Source organism: Lissotriton helveticus, chromosome 1_1, assembly GCF_964261635.1.
Source record: "Lissotriton helveticus chromosome 1_1, aLisHel1.1, whole genome shotgun sequence".
Classification (NCBI taxonomy): domain Eukaryota; kingdom Metazoa; phylum Chordata; class Amphibia; order Caudata; family Salamandridae; genus Lissotriton; species Lissotriton helveticus.
In genome coordinates, this window is record NC_136057.1 from 586878825 (window position 1) to 586899137 (window position 20313).

A 20313-nucleotide genomic window follows, 5' to 3' on the forward strand; every position below is an offset into this window, starting at 1 on the left:
GCTGTTCTGACATCTGAAGAAGATGGGCCCAAAGAAAGGTGGCCGTAGCTCCTCTACCAAGAAAGTTTCCAGTGCCACTGCCAGTAAGAAGGAGCAGAAGAAGCAAGTGGCGCCACTTACCAAGGAGACTGGTGTGCCGACCGACACTTTGTTTGGGGAAAAAAACGACACATTCACTTTTATTTCTGTGTGTCTTTCTTTATTTTGCAATTTTTAGCACAACAAAACTCTAATCACAACAAATCCATCAGCAGTACTGTCTTCGTCTTATTTCCTTATTGAAGGTGCCACTGTCTGCATTCCTGAAGTTCACAAGTTCACAACTCAGTCATGCTCCTCTATCCTCCTCCTCCAGACTCCCCCTATCCATTTCCCTCTAGGCAGATGGCCAGATTACGCAGAATCAAGAAACTGTCGCTTCGTAGACGAGTGTCCGCCGGGGACCAAGCTGTGAGCAGCACCTCCGCTTCATTGGTCTCAGTGTCACCACGCCAAGTTAGGTCCAAGCCTATGAGTGCCACAGAGGCAGCCACTTTAATTGCTCTTTCACCAGCGACCAGTGATGTTGGCGTTGACTCATCGCAAAGTAGCATCTAATCAATGCAGGGTGTAACTTATCTGATGAGTGTTCAACCACAGCTGCAACGACAACCACAGGTGCAACAAAGAGAGGCGCAAGGAGAGGCGCAAGGAGAGGAGCAAGGAGAGGTGCAAGTAGAGGCGCAAGTAGAGGCGCAAGTAGAGGCATAAGGAGAGGCACAAGGAGAGGCAAAAGGAGAGGCACAAGGAGAGGCACAAGGAGAGGCACAACTGCCCACAATACTTGTTCCTCCAGAAGTAGCGGCACATCAGGAAATCAAGATTCATGCGGAGTATCAGCCGAGCAAGCCACTCCTGATGATCCATTGTCTTCCAGATCCCCAGCAAAGAAAAGGTCAAGGAGGGCTAGTACAACTTCTTTTTCAAGCCCCCTTCCTTCTGATGATCTAGATCTTGATTGGCACCCACCAATTCAGTCTAAGAGTGAGGCACGCCATGAGCCGACAAAGCTAGGTAAAAGGAAGGTTATTGCAAGGCTTTCAGTTATGGGTGATGACGAAGAAGAAGTAGAAGTGGTGCATTTTGCTGCTGATGAAGAGTCTGACGATGACGACCCAGTCGTCACTCCAGCCCCAGCGGGCATGCAGCAGACAGACATTTTTACCCTATCCCAAAATGCTGCGCAGGATGTAGGCGGTGTGGCACTGGTACCACCACCAGCACAGGTAACTACTACACCAACACAACCTACAGCTTCCTTATATTCTCTTCAGAAGGGCCGGAAGGGACCTCCATCCAGCTCGACCTCCATTACCTCAAGTAGTGGTGCTGTAAGTGCACAACAGAGTCAAATTCCGCCATGCCCATCCTCCACTTCATCTGGCATTGAAAGTGGCACCTCCACCACCACCACCAGAAATCTCAACTCCCCAGTTTGGGACTTCTTTAGTATTAGCAAAAAGGCGGAAAACCAAGTTATTTGTTCGATTTGTAAACAAGTAGTTAGCACCACAGCATCCAGTGGGAGGCGCACCTAAGTAACATCCGGAAAGCCAAAAGTAGAAATCCAAATGTAGCCATTGAGATTGCATCTGATGAAGAGGAGCTGATCGTGCAGGGGGGAGGTGAAGAAGCGAGAGATATTTTTTCTGGTACACACAGTACCCCTGGCAGCAACGCTGTAGTGGTAGCGCCCACACCCTCCACCCCAGCAACATCTAGGTGGCACAGCAAGAGTCTGGTAGAGACACCAATGTGAAAAAGTACATCAATGAGCCTAACTGGGTTAAAGAAGTCTGGATCATCATCACATATGAAAATGGTCCAGACCACCATTAAAAGCATGTTTTGCTCGGAGGCGCCATTGGAACGCAACCACCCAACGGCACGTCTGTATAATGCAATGCTGGCTAAAATGTTAGCGCTGGATCTTCTCCCTTTTTCTTTCGTGGAAGGGGTGCGTTTTCTAGAATGTGTGGCAACAGTCTGCCCTAAATGGAAGGTTCCTAACCGGTCCTATTTTGCCATAGTTGCGGTTCCAGCACTACATCAAGAGGTGCTGGACGTGATTGGGGCAGCTTTGCAGAAGAGTGCTGTTCACACTATCCACCTGACAACAAACATGTGGACCAGTTGCCAAGCCGTTGATTACATGTGCATCACTGCACACTGGGTCTCTTTTGAGGGGGTTAGAGAGAAGATAGCTGCAGGTGTTGACAGTGTCACAATTTGTCAAGCTACTGGGAAACATGCAACAGTAGCCATGTTTGCCATGGAGAAATCTCATACTGCAGTAAACATTTTGGAGGAGTTCAACAGTAAAGTCTTTGAATGGCTGCAGCCAGGAAAGCGCATGATTGGTTATGTTTCCACGGATAATGGCAGTAATATAGTAAGGCCATGGCTGATGGAGGCTATTTCAGAGTGTCGTGTTTGGTGCACAGCATTAACATTATTGTTCAAGATTTCTTGAAAAAAGAAAACACAGTCAGCAAGTTACTGACCACCTGCCGAAGAATCTGCACACATTTCAGCCATTCTTTTAAGGCCCGGAAGCAGATGAGGATCATTCAACGTGACCATAGAGTGCCAGTCAGAGGACTCATCCAGGAGGTGGCAACACGTTGTAACTCAACCTTCCACATGCTTGAGCATCTGTTTGAAAGACATGAGGCTAGAGGTGGAGGAATGGGACATAGTTAAAAGCCTGACAGACATGCTTCGTCCTTTTGAGGTGTTCACGCGTGAAGTCAGCAGGGAGGACTGTTCTTTGGGCAAAGCTATCCCATTGTTGCGCGTGCTAGAGCACCAATTGAAGGCGGTGTCTTCAACGTTCCGAGTTGATGCTGTAAAACAAGACGCATATCAGTTGGCAGAGAGCTTATTAAGCCGCCTAGTTGACAATGCAAGGCTTAAAGCAATACATTCAGAACAACATTACATTTGTGCCACTATTCTGGATCCACGGTACAAAAAGGCACTGGCCAGCAATACATTAATTCCTTTTTCTGAAGCAGATGTTTCCAAGTACAAACATTAGCTAGCTCTGTCAGCCACTCGGTTAGAAAAAGAGCGGCAGGAAATTGAAGGAACCACCACAAGTACTACTGAAGCAGCAGGCCATCCGGCATCAAGGTCCACTTCTGTGGCCAAAGGCAGTCATTTTCCCTCATAGCTGTTACCGACACCAGCAACTGTATCATCATCACCTGCACCAGGCCCAGCCATAATATTGTCGGAAGCGGATTGGATAACTCATCAAGGTTTTGCTCGTTCCAGTGTTGATGCAAAGGCAACAGATGGTACGCAAAGTGGAGCACCCCTGGAGGACCTTGAGTGGATGGTGCAGGCCTATCTGGATGACCCAACAGAGGTCTTCTTTGATCAGAACCCATTGGTGTATTGGTATGGGAAAAGGCCTCAATGGCCACTGATCACCAAGCTGGCTATAAATCATTTGGCTTGCCCACTCGCAAGCATGTCTTCTGAACGTGTTTTCAGTGCTGCTGGTGCCATTGTAACTTCAAAAAGGACCCGCCTCTCGCCCAAAAATGTGGAGAGGTTAACAATGATCAAGATGAATCAGCACTTCATACCACGAGATTACAAAATACGTGAATCCACGCAGGAAGAAGAGGACACCGACTTAGGGGATGGTAGTTCTTCTCTGTTAGCTGACCTACTCCTGTTTCAATTCACAGATTTTGAGGACGAGCTCTACTTCCCTGACACCTAGGCTTGAAATACTTACTTTTTTTTCGTCCTTATTCACTTTTATTTCTGTGTGTCTTTTTTTATTTTGCAATTTTTAGCACAACAAAACTCTAATCACAACAAATCCATCAGCAGTACTGTCTTCGTCTTATTTCCTTATTGAAGGTGCCGCTGTCTGCATTCCTGAAGTTCACAAGTTCACAACTCAGTCATGCTCCTCTATCCTGCTCCTCCAGACTCCCCCTATCCATTTCCCTCTAGGCAGATGGCCAGATTATGCAGAATCAAGAAACTGTCGCTTCGTAGATGAGTCCCCTCAAAAGAAGTGGGACTGGAATGACTGACTATGCTGACTGTTACTTCTGAAATTGACACGAGAGGCTGCCCTGTGGCCCTTCACTTAAGAATAAGATGCTGACAAACAGTGGAACAGGTAATGAATGATGAGATGGCATGCACTGGACAACACTGGCTGTCTGGCTCTGATGAAAGCAATTGCTGTTTGTTTGTTGTGCATGAAATGAATCCTGTGTGTCCTGTTATTATTTAATCTTTTACACACTAAACGTAACTCATGTCTACTCTGTTTACCTTGTTTAATGCAAATTGTACTTCTTCTGCAGGGACCACTACGTTGCATTTTTTAATATGGAAAATGTCCTTGGACTCACTGTGTGTAGACTGTGACTGCATGAACAACATTGAGTTTACCAACACCATGATGATGATGAGTCACGATAATCAAAGTTACATAATATCTTTACAGTCACTCACTGGGATGGAAGGATCATCATCATCGATTTACGGAAGAACTATGGCCATTTCGTGAGTGGCAAACAGGTAAACAAGTCAACAACAAGCACAGCAGAACTACATGTCTGTCTAGTTGTGGTATGGAGTGGTCGATCCAGTGTAGTGTTATGCCAGAGTCCAGACAGCGGTTCATGTAAAATTGCGGCTATTTGGCTTGCTGTATAAAATTAGATCTGCTTTGTCTGTCTGTGTCAAAGAGGTTTGCCTCATGGAGGTTGGTTCACTCAGTGGTGCCTGCCTTGACTGTCTGCTTGGCCCTGGCCTGTTGTGTGCTAATTATTATCCTGAAAACAGAGACTCAGAGTAGGCACTAGAAATGATGCATGCATGTAATACTGTCGCCTCTGAAAGTGAAAGTTTTATTTTTGCACTACACACTGTACCTTATATTTTTCCTCCGGGGTGTTTTAATATTCTTTTCTGTTTTTCCATCGACAATTACAGGTCGGCACTTACCCTGTGCGATGGAAAAAACATTAACTCAGGATTACCATAGCAAACCTCAATTCCGCATCCGACAGGCAGGCAGTGGACAGCGTGGTCATCAAGATTGATCGACGCAGCGCCCGATGGAATGGAGGCGTACCGCGAATAAGAGGAATGGCTGGATGCATGCAACTTCCCAATTTGACCAGGACAACTACAACATACAGTTACAGTATCCACTTCACTTATCCTAATAATGTTATTGTTGTGAACTTCTATGAGTGCGACTCTGTGCGTTTGCTCTCTACTTCAAATTCATCCCCACAGCTATTTGATAAGTTTCTTTGCTATTTTTAAAACTAAAGTAATGTACTACTAAGTGTTTATTCTCTCTAAGGGCAGATAGGCAAGTGAAATTGTGTAATTACTGCAGCTCTGTACTGTCTAATTGTTTAGTACTAGTTAGTAAGTTGTAGTAAGTACTACTTTTCAGTAACGTAACCATCCATTTAGCAAACAGCTTCATGCATGCACTTCCTTTATGTCCCTTAAAAGATTTATGGATATATTCGTATCCAAAGATTTGTTTTTCTTCATTTGTTGTTTGTCCATGCTGTGTTTTTTTTTCTCTCTCCAAAAAACTTTCCCAAAAACCCCCATTCCCATCCATTTTTCAAACCAAGGAATCTGAGGATATATTCTTATTCTGCTTGACACACACCCATGAGTATTTGCAAATCAATTCAGAATTTCATGTCCGCCATCGAGTGGATTCATCATCCACAATATCCTCCTACTCGTGACGAATGCTTACGCTGCTGTGTCCTTCAGTACCAGTTCTTGTAGTAGCCATAATCCACGCAACTAGTAGCTAACTTTTGATTGAATACTTTAGCATTGCTCAGGCTACAATTTATGGCACTGTTCTTGTGTACTGTACTATCGAACTGTTCTAATGCTCCTCTCAGGCCACTCAATGTCTCATTTCCTTTTTTTTCATATGCTACTACTGCCAGTGTGTGCCACTACTACTACCACCACAACGATGCCATTTCATCCGTCCAGGATTCCATAGCCAACCTTAATCGCCATTTGCCATGCAGCCAGCCCTGTCACTAATCCCTATTCTCAAACACAAATCACAGGTAAGATAAGCATTTTGGGGGAGGAAGAATAATGGAGTAGGAGAAGAGGAGAGACTGACGGTAGTACTAGTAAAGTAGTAGGACGATTGAATTCACTGACTCTGTCAGTAGCACTTTTGTGCAAATTTGAGCGATTACTTAGACAATTTGAATCAACCAGCCAGTTAAGTTTCAGGAAAACAAATGTACAGTTAACGCCCCCTGCCTCCCCCACAAAACAGTAAAAGCGCGTATGCTATGTTTAAGTGGAAAATAAATAATAATTTTTCGACCCTAACAAAAAAAACTATCCCACAAGACCCGACCCACCCCCTTCCCTAACGCCAACCAATGTCCATGAAATGTCCCCAAAAGTCCCAAAACCCCAACGCCCAATTCCCACCCCTCCAAATGTCTTTAAAAAAGGGGCAAGGGACATTCTCTCTCTACTTTGGCCGGCGGTGTACTGTGGCCAGGTGGTCACTCAGCTCTATCCGGAGGGCCTTGAGCAGGACTTTTTGCCTCTCCACCTCCTGCTCAAGGTAGGCCACTCGCAGGGTTAGGTGGTGCACACGCACCTTGCAGGTATTATGGGGGGCAGCTGTTGGTTTTGCTGCTCGGCGGCGGGTGGCTGCCGGACCACGGCGCCATACCGCTGGAGGATTGTGCTGGCTGTATGACCCTGGGGCAGTGGAGGAGGATGTAGCTGTTGTTGTTGACTGCGAGTCATCCTCCTCCTCCTGAGCTACCAGCCGCCGATATTCCGCAACAATTGCCTGCAGCTTCCGTCGCCTGGCCCGGATAGCCAACTCCTTCCTTGATTGTTTAGAAGGAGTATCTATATGAAGAAAGAAAGAAATACTGTAACCAATACTCTTTAAGATTAACACAAAATAATTCAACAGAAAGTTGTGTCACAGTAGCACTAGCAATTTGCAAGCACAGTACATACCATGTGTGGCATGTATCTATCTAACCTCCCACTTCGTCGGCCTCTGCTCTAACATTAGTGGGAGTTTCAGGAATTCTACTAGCGCTATGGACTCACTACATTAGACTCAGACAGTACACCCGTCTTCTTCTTCTCTCTTGTTTAGCGAAATTAGTACGTAAACTTGTGGTAGCCGACATAATGCCAGCACAGTCAGCTTGCACCCAAGAAAAAACAGACGCAAGCCATGATGACGCAGAGTCGCGTTACTGTTACCAGTACATGCAGGTGGGGAAGCTCTTACTTTTCTTTTACAGGTGGCACTGGCTATACTCTGTTACAACAAGGGCTACTGCTCAATTAATTTAACTTTCACCCTGCCCCTGACTACTGCAAAAGGAAAATGAAGAATATAATATGATCATCTATCCCTTCACATGATATTTGCTTATATAAGGGATGACTTTCAGTGCTTTGTTTTTATTGATTGAGTGAACACTGACAGGCCACACATGAATGACAGAGTTGAAAAAAAAATATTAACATAGGTAGTGAGTGGTCCCCGTAATCCCCGGAGGAAGGCACTTGTGACTTGACTTGATAATGTGAACTATACAATATAGATACACAAATGCTGTGCTTGCAAACTACTTGCAGTCAAGGGAGTATTCTGAAAAATTACAACTTCTACTTTCCTCGGCTTTCCTACTCTGGCACGGACGTGCGGTGTTACATGCTCTTCAAACTAACACTCTTCATCCAGTGACCGTCTACTCTGTCTTCTCTACATACACCTATGCTATCTATGAGGAAGATACCATCCAGGCATCCATCCATTCAAAGTAAATGTCAATCATTCTTCTTAATGTCTCAACTGGACAAACCTTACTTTTTCTCACCGAAAAACACCCTTTTTATTTTATTTTGTAAACTGCCACACATACATCCGTGCTTGACTTGCAAATTAATTTGACCCAAAGGATATATTGCGCACACATACAGTTTCTGTTTCACCCACCCAGGCAGTCCTCTTTTTTTTCTCCTTCCACCCATCCTTGCTTCAACCGGCCATGCATCTGATTCCTACCAGCCACCTCTGCCTGCATTCAAAAACACGTATCATTCTTTGTATGTCATTAATTTGACTCGCTCGTCCTTCCTTACACCCTTCTTTCCCTTTTCATTCTTCCCCTCCATCAAGTTCATCTCTGATCTGACTTGGCTTCTCGAGTCAAATTTAGAGGAGGCCATTGGTTACTTGTCAACTCCCGCCGCTAATGCTATTGCTAATGCGAAGTCAAGGGTGACTCTTCTACCTGGTTGACAAAAACTTAGTTCTAAATTTGTAAGTCTTCTTAACAGTAAAATGTACTTGTACTGTACAACATATACACCCCTGCAGCGAGCCTACTCTGCAATCTCAATAAGTAAGGAATATAATAGCTTACCACTGCCTGCCACTACCGAGGCATCCCCCACAGCAGCAGTTCCTGCTGGCACTGGTGGCAGTACATCCGTCCCTGGAGTGACCACCTCCACGCTGGCCCCGGCACTGGTGGTGGGCTGTGCCGATGGTGTTCCACCTAGAAAATACATTTCATATTTTTAGATGCCATATATACCACTCCCTATTTTGTCTAGGAATAATTTTTTTTTTACTATAAACAAATTTAATTATTTGTGACTCTCTAGTCTAAACTAAAAATTCCCCTTTCGGAAGGGGAGGGTGTTTTTATTTATGCTTAGCCAGAACATGCTACACTTTTTGGCACTGATGAATGCTTGCTTTTTAACACGCACCATTTTTCTCATAACAGACAGAAGCTTCCCTTCTACGAATAGAGATATATGTTACTGATCATCATCACCACCAGTACTTTAAGTTCCAACCAGGTGAGGGGTCTCCCACAATTAATGTGTAAAATCAGCCACTGTTCAGTTTTCAAGAGTTTACCGTTTCTCTTCTATGAAGTTGATTTTAATAAATGTTTTTATATAATGCACAATTGAAAATTAATCTACAGAGTACGCATAGAGCTAGTTGTTTTACTGTTAATAAAGCTTTAAAACTTACATAGCCTTTTTTGGCCATGAGTGAGTGAGCGAAAGGGTTTGCAATTTGCAAGCATGATTCCATGACTCCGAGAGGTCGGGAATCTGACCCCGTAGTCTTATGTTCTGGGTTGTATAATCATTGGGGATAATCGCTGCATTCGGGAGCTAAATAATGATGACTCTGACACACTAGCTAGTCATTAAGGAGAATGAGGGTTCAACTTCTGTTATGACTGAGGTATATGGAAAGTCTAACTGCGCCTATCGTCACCAATGCCCTATTTCTTGTCCATAGTTCTGTATGTGCAGAATAGTCCCTGCAACAGTAGTAGTATGTCCTCCTATCCAATCAGAAAGTAAACTAGTATCTTATTCTTAGTGGCCATTGACATTTTATTGTTGGGAATTGTCAAAGCATAAACATTAAGAACACTTCAATACACATTATGGACAACCCGGAGGACTGCACTCAGTGCCTACAGCTATTGCAGAATAGAGGTTTTGTTTAACACCTTTTGCAAACTGTGCATGCTTAGCTAGCTACACAGACAGACTAATTTTAATAAATAGTAGAAGCTCAGAAAGTCATATAGTAGAGGCAGGACAAGAATTTAGAAACAGTCTACAAGAAGATCAAAGACGATTTAGGAACAAATAGAATTATGATGGAATAAATAGGTGCTGTAAAAGTTAGGGAAGTATATTTATTAATATTAACAGGAAAACTTACTGGGGCCAGCAGAAGAGCCCTCAGCAGACCGATCCTGGCCTTCCTGCTCTGCCGGCGCCGCCACCGCCACCTCCGTCCTCTTGCCCCTGGGAGGAGCTGATGTACATGAAAGAAAGACACAAACATGGATGATTGTTGTCAACGAAATCAAACGTTTCGAAAAAACAATAACAAATTATTTCGGGGAAATAAACAACAATTGCACTAAATTTATTGACCTATCTGATGTGGTCTACTGGGATATTAGTATTGTTGGATTCGCAGACTGTCTACTTGGAAAGTTATGTAACTCACTAAACCAACTACAAAAAAGGTTCTACTAGGACTGGCAGCACTCAGCAGCAAGCGAAGTGACAGACTCAGTCCGTCATCATTGCTGACCACTAAAACATTTCCTACTAAATAACAAGTCATAATATACTCAACCTATCAATCCACCACCACTATCTCTTCTTAGTGGCAGGAGTACAAAGGAAGGACTGGACTTGAGTCTCTAGTCTCTCTACATTACGCAGTTCTGTAAAGTACCCTCATACATAATCACTCATAATCACTCAGGCCAAATGAGCACACAATTAAAAACAAGTAAGCATAGTAGCACTGTCACTGACTGAGCAGGCGAGCACCTGCAATCAAAGAAGCTTTTGAAAAATAATTTACCTGCACTGTAATCATCAGCATTCTTGCTCTTTGGAAAAAACATATATTTGCAATATTACACAGAGCAGAAGTAAACAAAGTAGTTATTAAATAGCTACTAGTACTCACCAAGCCCAGGGATCTCGACGCCAAGCAGGTTGAGCAGGGCTTGTTCCCGGTCCAGTATGTCGGACCACTGGTGCGTCACCTGGTTGTAGGTGTGCCGGACCCCTGACTCTCGATACATGGCCCGGCACACCTTACCCCATAGCTGGCGACGCTCCCGGAGGCCGTACCCAGTACCGGGCCTGCCGCCTGCTGCGATGGTCTTCGGAAGGTGGCGCTGCACAAAGAAGACCAGTGCGGCCACTTCAACCACGCTGAAGATCTCCCTGGGACTTACAGACTCCCCCCTTAAATGCCCGCAAGGGAGCCGGATGCGGGGTGTGGGACTCTTCCCCTTGGACTTGCCGGCTACCTTTGCCAAGGTCCTGGGTTAAAGAAAGGAAGAATAGGAAAGAATAGGGAAAAAAGTAAAGAAAAGAAAAGAGAGACCTAAAAAAAAAGTAGTTATTAAAGTAACAAAAAGTAGAAAAAAACACAAAATATAGATGTACAAATATAGAGAGATAGATAATGAGTAAAAAAGATTAAAAAAAATTTAAACAAACAAAGGATTACAAAGAGTAAATCAGGATAGAAAAGGCATGCCCAGAACCATAGCAATAAATAAAAAACAAGATGGCCACGCCCATTGCAACCACCTGGGTAAGTTAGCGCGATATTTTCTGCGCGAGCACGCAATTGCGCCCCGCAACAGGAAATGCACAACGCGAGCATGCATTTAGCGCCCGGAAATGGAAATACGCAACACGAACAGTGAAAACAAGATGGCCGTGCACATATACAACCGCATGGGTAACTTTGCAGTAGCCGCGATAAAAAAAATCGCGCGAACTCGCAAAAATAAAAAAATCCGCAATCTTGCGAAAGTTTGCGAATTTTAAGAACCGCGAGTACGCTTTTGCACGAATTCGCGTACCGCGAAGTAGTAAAATTTGCCCATACTTACAAAAAGCATTCGTCTATGTCTGTTAGCAACTGCCTTCAATCTACACTGCGGACAGCAGGGTTCACGACTTGAATTCAGCGTTCCATCTACACTACGGACAGCATTCAAGTTAGCCTTGATTTATGTAAGGCAGAGACAATTTTGTTAATGGATGACACAAAAAACATTCCTCAATGTCTGTACTAAGTACTGCCTTCAAATGTGCACTGGGATCAACAGAGTTTGCTACTTGATACCAAAAGCGCATCAGCACTACAGACAACATGGAATTTAGGGGCTCATTAGGATGGCGGACGGACCTGTGTCCATCCGCCACCCTAGAGGAGGAGGGACCGTCCGCAGGGGCAGCGGCGGTCCCTCCAGTGCAATTAGGATGTGACCACCAGCCTGGCGGTCACATCCTCAATACTTAACATTCAAGCAGCACCCGCCGCTAGGTTAAATATGCATGCTTAGCATTTGCATGCACAAAGCGGCAGGCACCGCGCGGTGCCTGCCGCTTCATGCACGCAAATGCAGGGGGGTACCATAGGTACCCCCCGTGTGCAGCCCCCACCCCTCCCACTCACCCTGGGGGCTTGCAACAGGCCCCCAAATAATTCACCGTATGCCTTTCCACGGCGGAGAATCCGCCACGGAAAGGCATCTGTTTTCCGCCATTGGAAGCGTAATTATGATCCACTGTTAAAAACTGCATATGTTGATTTATTAAAAAAATCCATCTTATTGGCCAAAACGTTCTACTTCTCTCAGAAAATCCTTAGTTCTGCCTCTAAAACTAAGGATATTTTTTCAATCGTAGAGGAACTCTCCCTGCCTGACCGTGTTACTGTTCAACCCCTACCCTCACAAGTCCTTTGCGATTCCCTTAATTCTTTTTTCACTGATAAAATCATCTCTATCAAAAACAATATCCCTCCCCATTCTTCATCTACCGCCTGCTCTCTACCCCCCATGAATCCTCGTTGTTTTAACGAGTTCCCTCCCATTTCCCAGACAGAGTTCATCTCTTTGTTACACGCGGTCAGCTCAGGTTCCCCTAACGACTGTTGTCCCCCTCAAATCATGAAAGCCGCCTTTTTGGCATGTCCCGGTCCCCCGTTGGCACTTCTTAACAACTCGCTTGCCACAGGCTCTGTCCCTGATGCTTTCAAACGGGCAGTATGGTGCCGATCCTTCTGTCCTGAGCAACTATCGGCCGATCTCCCTTCTCCCCTATCTGGGGAAGATTCTGGAGAATTATGTCACCCGCTGCCTCAGCGCATTCATTCATTGAAGTGTCTTCCTTTCTGGATGATCAGCAAGCCGGTTTCAGACCGGCCCACTCCACTGAAGCCGTCATCGTGGCTGTAATGGATGTGCTGAGGCAAGGTGCCGATAAGAACTTGGCCCAAGCCCTTGTTCTATTAGATCTGTCGGCTGCTTTTGACACGGTCGATCATGCTATCTTGATCGACCGTGTCAAGAACGCGGGCATACAGGGCACCGCTCTAACATGGATCGGCTCCTTCCTGCACCAACGCTCCCAGTCAGTTCATCCGTCCACCTTTTCAGCCCCTTATTCCTCACTTTCCTGTGGTGTCCCTCAAGGCTCTGCTCTCTCGCCCCTTTTATTTAATCTCTACATGCAACCCCTTATAGCTTCTCTCCGTCAAACCCCGGTCACTATCTTCAACTATGCGGATGATTTACAGCTTATTTTTTCTATTGATCCCTCCCCTTCCTCCTGTGTTAATTTTCAATCCACCATGCTTGCCATCTCTGAGTGGATGCATTTTAGCCAGCTGAAGCTCAATCCCAGCAAGACTGAGCTGGTGTTGAGAGGAGGGTCGGCCAATCCTTGGAGCTCTAGCTTTTGGCCCCCTTCCCTTGGTCCCCCACCCTGTCCTGTCAATTGGGTGAAGAGCCTTGGTGTAATCATATCTAGTGATTTATCTATGAGGCCTCAAATTAATGCTGTCACCTCTTCCTGCTTTTTCCATCTGCGCAGGATATGCAAAATTTGTAGGTTTCTTACTACTGAGGCTCTCACACTTGTCATCATGGCCCTTGTCACCTCCCGTATTGACTATGCCAACTCTTTGTACGCTGGGATTCCTGCCTACCATCTCCATCGGCTTCAGCTGGTACAAAATCAGGCGGCCAGACTGGTCTTCCAACAGCCTAAGCACCAACACGTCTCGCCCCTGTTGAGGAGATTACACTGGCTCCCAGTTGCCTCTCGATGCACTTTTAAATTGGGTTGTACTGTCTTTAAAGCACTTCTTGCTCTTGCCCCAGCTTTCACTTCCCTCAGCCTCAAACGTTACATTCCCTCTAGAAATCTACGGTCCTCTGCACTTAATCTCCTCACTGTCCCCAGGTATAAACGTAAAAAGCACGGAGGCTCTTGTTTTTCTTTTCTTGCCCCTGCACTGTGGAATTCCCTTCCGACTACAATCTGCACCTGTCCTAATTATACCAGTTTTCGTAAACTACTCAAAACGCATCTCTTCCAGTTAGCCTATGAGTAACCCTGCTGTTTGACCCTTCTGCTTTTTTTTATGAGCGCCATGAAACCATTTGGTGACCATGCGCGGTAAAAAACCTTTTAACATAACATATCATAACATAACAGCCATGTTAGAGCTTTTCCGCTGCGGTCGGAAGGCGACCGTGGCGGAAAAGCTGCGGACCGATTTTGAGACCCACCACCATCCTAATTTGGCGGTGGGTCTTTTGTGCCTCCCCAGCGGTTTTCCCGCATCCTCCGGGCCGGCGGTGGCTTCCGCCGGCCCGGAGGATGCGGGAAAACTGCGATCCTAATCGGCCCCTTAGTCTTGATGTATTTATGGCAGAGACAATTGTACTATGTCCTCAGATTCTGTTAACTGTAACAAAATAGCATTCATCGATCTTTGAGTCGAGTAGTGCCTTCGATCTACATTGCGGACAGCAGGGTTCACAACTTGAATTCATCTTTGGATGTAAATTTTTCTTCAGTATCTGTGCTGAGAACTGCCTTCAATCAATTCTGCGGTCAGTAGAGTTGACAACTACATACCAAGAGTGCCAGCACTACAGAAAACATTCAATACAGTCTTGATTTATTTAAAACAGAGACAATTGCACAATGTCCTCAGATTTTCTTAAAGTTTGAACAGTTGGAAAATCAGCCTTCGTTTATTTATTGCAGAGACAATTCTACTATATGTCTTCACATTTTGTTTATATAAGTGACAAAAAGCATTCGTCTATGTTTGTCAACAACTGCCTTCAATCTACACTGCGGACAGCAGGGTTCACAACTTGAATTCAGCTTTGGATTTAAATTCCTCTTCAGTATCTGTGCTGAGAACTGCCTTCAATCTATTCTGCAGTCAGTTGAGTTGACAACTAGATACCAAGAGCGCAAGCACTACAGAAAACATTGAATTCAGTCTTGATTTATTTAAAACAAACAATTGCACAATGTCCTCGGATTTTCTCAAAGTTTGAACAGTCGGAAATTCAGCTTTCATTTATTTAATGCAGAGACAATTCTACTATATGTCTTCACATTTTGTTTAAATAAGTGACAAAAGGCATTCGTCTATGTCTCTGTCAACAACTGCCTTCAATCTACACTGCGGACAGCAGGGTTCACAACTTGAATTCAGCTTTCCATCTACACTACGATTAGCATTCAAGTTAGCCTTGATTTATGTAAGGCAGAGACAATTTTGTTAAGGGATGCCACAAAAAACGTTCATCTATGTCTGTACTAAGTACTGCCTTCAAATGTACACTGCAATCAACAGAGTTTTACTACTTGGTACCAGTGGCGCAGTAGCACTAAAGACAATATTGAATTCAGTCTCAAGGCATAGACAATAGTACTGTGTCCTCAGATTCTGTTAACTGTGACAAAATAACATTCATCGATATTTGTGTTCCCCTTTACAACTCATTATCACAGGGTACGTACAAGCTCAGCGCCAAAGATACTACTAACGCAGTGCACCATAAATCATCGCAAAGAAAAATGAACAGTTTTATGTCACAATGAGGCATACTATCACTTTTAAATGGAATTGATGCAGAATTCAATCGAACAAAGACATTACTTCAATTACTGTGCCTCTCCCCCCGACCACACATCATCACAGGGTATGTTCAAGCTCAGCTCCAAAAGAATTACTAACTCAGTGCACCAGAAATCATCGCCACGTGACCGTATTGAATGAGATGACTTATTTAGAACAAAATATTTCATAGTTTTTGGAGATATACTTCAATTTACTTCTGTGAATGGACAACCAATATTTATTAGAAAACTTGATTTTATAGACTTTGCTACCAATGTGTCCTGCTTAGACCACACATCATCACAAGCTCCACAGAACCTTGTTGTTTCAGGTACCACTAACTCAGTGAAAACCAACTAAATATAACTCCTATCAAAACCGAGACAATATCCCTTTAGTATCCTTCCTTCAAAAAAATATTTTATATCACTTATAGATGTAGTTGAATAATAAACTGCATGTTGCATACATGTTCAATCTTCCACTTGCACTATGATTGCTGATGATGCACTCCACCCTAGGATGTACACTACGGACAGCAGAGTTTATAACTTCAATTCACCTTTACATCTACACTATAGACAGTACAGAATTCAATCTTGATTTATTTAATGCCGAGACAATTATACTGTTTGTAATTATACTGTTTGTATTCAGTATTTGTTAAAAAAGTGCAAAAAAGCATTGTTCTATAACTGTTCTGACTATTAGCTTCCATATACACTCTGCACAGTAGGGTTCACAACTTCAATTAACTTTTTCAACTACACTGCAGACAGAATTAAATTCAGCCTCGATTAATTTAAAGCAGAGAAAATAAAGTGCTGTTGTACTGCTAGTATGCGCAAGCTCCTTCAATCATTGCATTCTGTGAACTATGATAATAAAGAATGTACGTCCCATGTTGGACACATCTAATACTAATAACTAATACATCCCATGTTGGGCACATCTGTGTAATTGCCTGGAAATCCAAACACCCTAGTTTAAGTGATCAACTTGCTCAAATCTTATTTTATATACAGAGCCACTTTAATTTCTCCTCCAAGTTAAGCGACCAAAATGTCAACTTGCTCATTCCAATTACAGGGTCTCGTAAGAGCCCTGTGTTCTTTATTTTTTGTAAGTACGTCACCAAGTTGGGAGTGTATAGTTTGCGCTTCTGTAGCCTTCCTTGCATATGACTGACATTTCTCAGGCTCCCTCTATGGACTCACACTTTACAATTCCTTTTTACCTTATTTATTGGCCTGCAAACCCAAACACCCTACAGGAAACAGACTTTATGTCTTGTTCCAAGTTGTCAACTTGCTCAAATTTTCTTTAGTATTTCACCATGGTAGGAACAGAAAGTACCATCGAAAGTTGATATCGGAGACATCTGAACGTATCATCTTCTTCAGGGGGACGTGCGTTTGTCCCGAGGTTATCTAGAGTATGTATTTTGTACATATACGTATGTATTTTGTATCTACTCCTCAATGCCGATCGACTAATACATCCCATGTTGGACACATCTGTGTAATGGCCTGGAAATCCAAACACCCTACAGGAAAGATACTTTATTTCTTGTAACAAGTTGTCAACTTGCTCAAATCTTCTTTCATATTTCACCATGGTAGGAACAGAAAGTAGCATCAAAAGTTTATAGTGGAGACATCTGAACGTATCGTCGTCTTCAGGGAGACATGCGATCATGCCCCAGTTAGCAGATTCTTACACAACTCAACATGCAAAACCAGATATTTGAATAAGTTATACATTTTTTGAGGATTTTACATTCAACATCGCAGACCTTTATTCACATTGATTTACACCTTCTTCACCTTAATAGATCTTGTTCACAAATAATAGAGAAATGTTCACTTTTTGTGTCGCATTTTTTTGCTACGCCACATGACCTGTGCTTCCTCGCATTTAATCGTAGTGTAAGGTGTAATCCTAGCTCTGTGGTGGGCTAATCCATTAATCCTCCCGTGACTTTCATATTTATTCCTGCGCCACGTAGCCGTTCCTGGCCTATTTTCTCAAAAATCATGCATATCTAACGCTGAACTTAATATAATGTGCTCCGTCTTATTCATGGTGTGACAGCAGAAGGTGTGAGGAAGGCAGGAGATTGATGGGGTAGTAACAATTACACTAAGATACATTAAGCAATGATTACAAAGTCTATAAGGGAACCCCATTGAGAACAAGTGGGGTGGGTGAGAGGCTGTTTGTATGACATTAAGTCAGGCAGCTCTCTGACAGTAGAGTCAATTCCCATGCAGAATATCATCAAAAGGAGGAGACAACCTTACCAAGTGACTAAATAGACTGCTCCAAAGAAAAACAACTTGCAAACATCCTAACACAACACGATATGGAAGGACTATGGAAACCATATGAATCTACACCACTACATGCCAAGAAGAAATGCTTACTGTGTAAGTGACATTCTCCACCTGTAAGATGTAAGATCTGTCAGTAGTAGAGAAATATGTTCTCAGTGAAGTGAAATCAGTTATTCCGATACATTGAAAGTATTTTCACAACTCGTTTACTGTTCTATCAGTGTTTGTAGTCCTCACGTTTAATATTTTGAGCTACACTCCAACTATTTTTACAACTTCTTTACTGTAATATCAGTGTTTGAGGTGCTCACATAACATGTTTTGTAATACATTGAAACTATTTTAAGAACTTCTTTACTGTAATATCAGTGTTTGAGATGCTCACATAAAATATTTTGTGAAACATTACATTTATTTTTACAACTCCTTTACTGTAATATCGGCGTATGGGGTGCTTCCGAAGAAATGTATTTAATATTTATTTTGAAAATGAACGAACAAAGTGAACTTGAGTGGAAATTATTATGAATACATTTGATAAATAAATACAATAAATAAATAGTGTCTTTATGCATTGTGTCAAGTGCTTAATTTAAGATTCGCAGGAATATGGACCCTTTCATTGCCATGACACACAAAGCCAGACAAGAATAAACAGTGCAACTCAAGCACATTATAGAATGGTACAAAGCATGTAATTTAATGATTAGGTATTAGATGGCAGAAAGAGATCACATATAAATTGATTCCCGAACATTCTTACTTTTTCTCTTAAAGGGTTGATACAGTCTTTCCAAGAGGGTTTGAATATTTAAAAGGGGAAAGTAGGAGGTAAAAAACAGAGGTAGGAGGTTACACCTCAAGATGCAAGAATGGATGAAAAGGGTGGTCCGAGGTCTGCATGTACAATGGCCATTGGAGGCATTTTGAGAGCGGATACACTCAAGGTGGTGTATAATATGCAATATGTGGTGGCGGTACCACCACACACACAGACTGGGCAAGGGCAGATGAAATGATAGATTGTATGTGCTTGGACTATGAGGAGAATACACTAGAAGAAGACCAGGTCAAGTGCAGAGATTTAATAAATAAGGCATAGCAAAGGAGGTGGAAACAAGGGGCAGGAAGGTCCATGAGTGGTGGAGGCATGATTTCTTAATCCGAGTCCTATCTACTGTGTTGCAAGCTTCAGACACTGACGACCACATACCCTTACTTTGTCTCCCCCCCATTACGTTGTCAATTAGGGTGGAGGCAGGGAAATGGAAAGGAATAAAGTACATGTCAACAGATGTACTGGTATGTGCAGGACACTGAATTAGGCACTAAAGAACCAAGGTCAGATATAAAAGATGATACACAGAAGGCTGCACAAATAGGACGGCGGATCATGTACACAAACTGGTAAGTCAGCAAAAGAACAACAAGGCTAAGAACACTGCAACAAACGGACGCTACACTGTGGAACTGCTTGACACAAGAGGTAGAAGAATACTGTAAAAAAAGCCAGGTTCAAATACAAAAAAGAGAAAAAAGATATCATGTTTGATGACAAAAAAACTGGAGTAACGCTCTCTTGTCCAACACAGCAAAGATCGTACAGAAATGATATGCTAGAATGTTTAAGGAGCTGCAAAGCGGGTACACAAATAAATAAAATATAAATATATTTAAAAATAAATAAAATTAAAAAAATAGGCCTATATAAACTCCCTTCTGATTTAGGGGGTACACAAAACTAGGGGGAACACAAATACTATCTGCTCCCTATCAGCGTCAGCCAAACCCTAGTCCACGCACACTGCCAACATAGAATAGGCCTGTATAAGCGAGGCTACCACCCTGTCATTGCAAACGACAGTGTCCCTGGGGTGTGCACCCCGCGACATTACAAGAGTAGGCCCTGGAGGGTGGCAGGCCCCGGGGCTGAAGGGGCCTCAGAGACTCCCATCAATTAATCTTTTAAAGACCCGAGAGGTGGTGTTCCCCGGGGCTGGGGGGTCCTAAGAGCCCCCCCACACATATACATTTACTGCGAGGGGGCCGTGAGTCCCCCGGACATATATTTAAAAAAAGCCCCGGAGGTGGGGATCCCCGGGCTTAGGGGGCCCCTTTGGGCCCCCCATTATAATAAACTACATTGCCCCCTAGACTTGCCCCCCCGGGGACTAAATAGCACTAAAGCAGGTTTCAGGTCCTATCCGCATCCTGCCAGTAGAATCTCAACCACCACCCAATTTAAAGCACCATCTACATTTTACCCTATCCTTCTAAGAGATAACATTGATATTTTCCATGAAAATGTTGTGGCTGAGTTAAAGAAGTTGCAAAGCCAAATAGGAGGCAAAAAACGCAGATATTCTGCCCAACAACAACAATACAAGG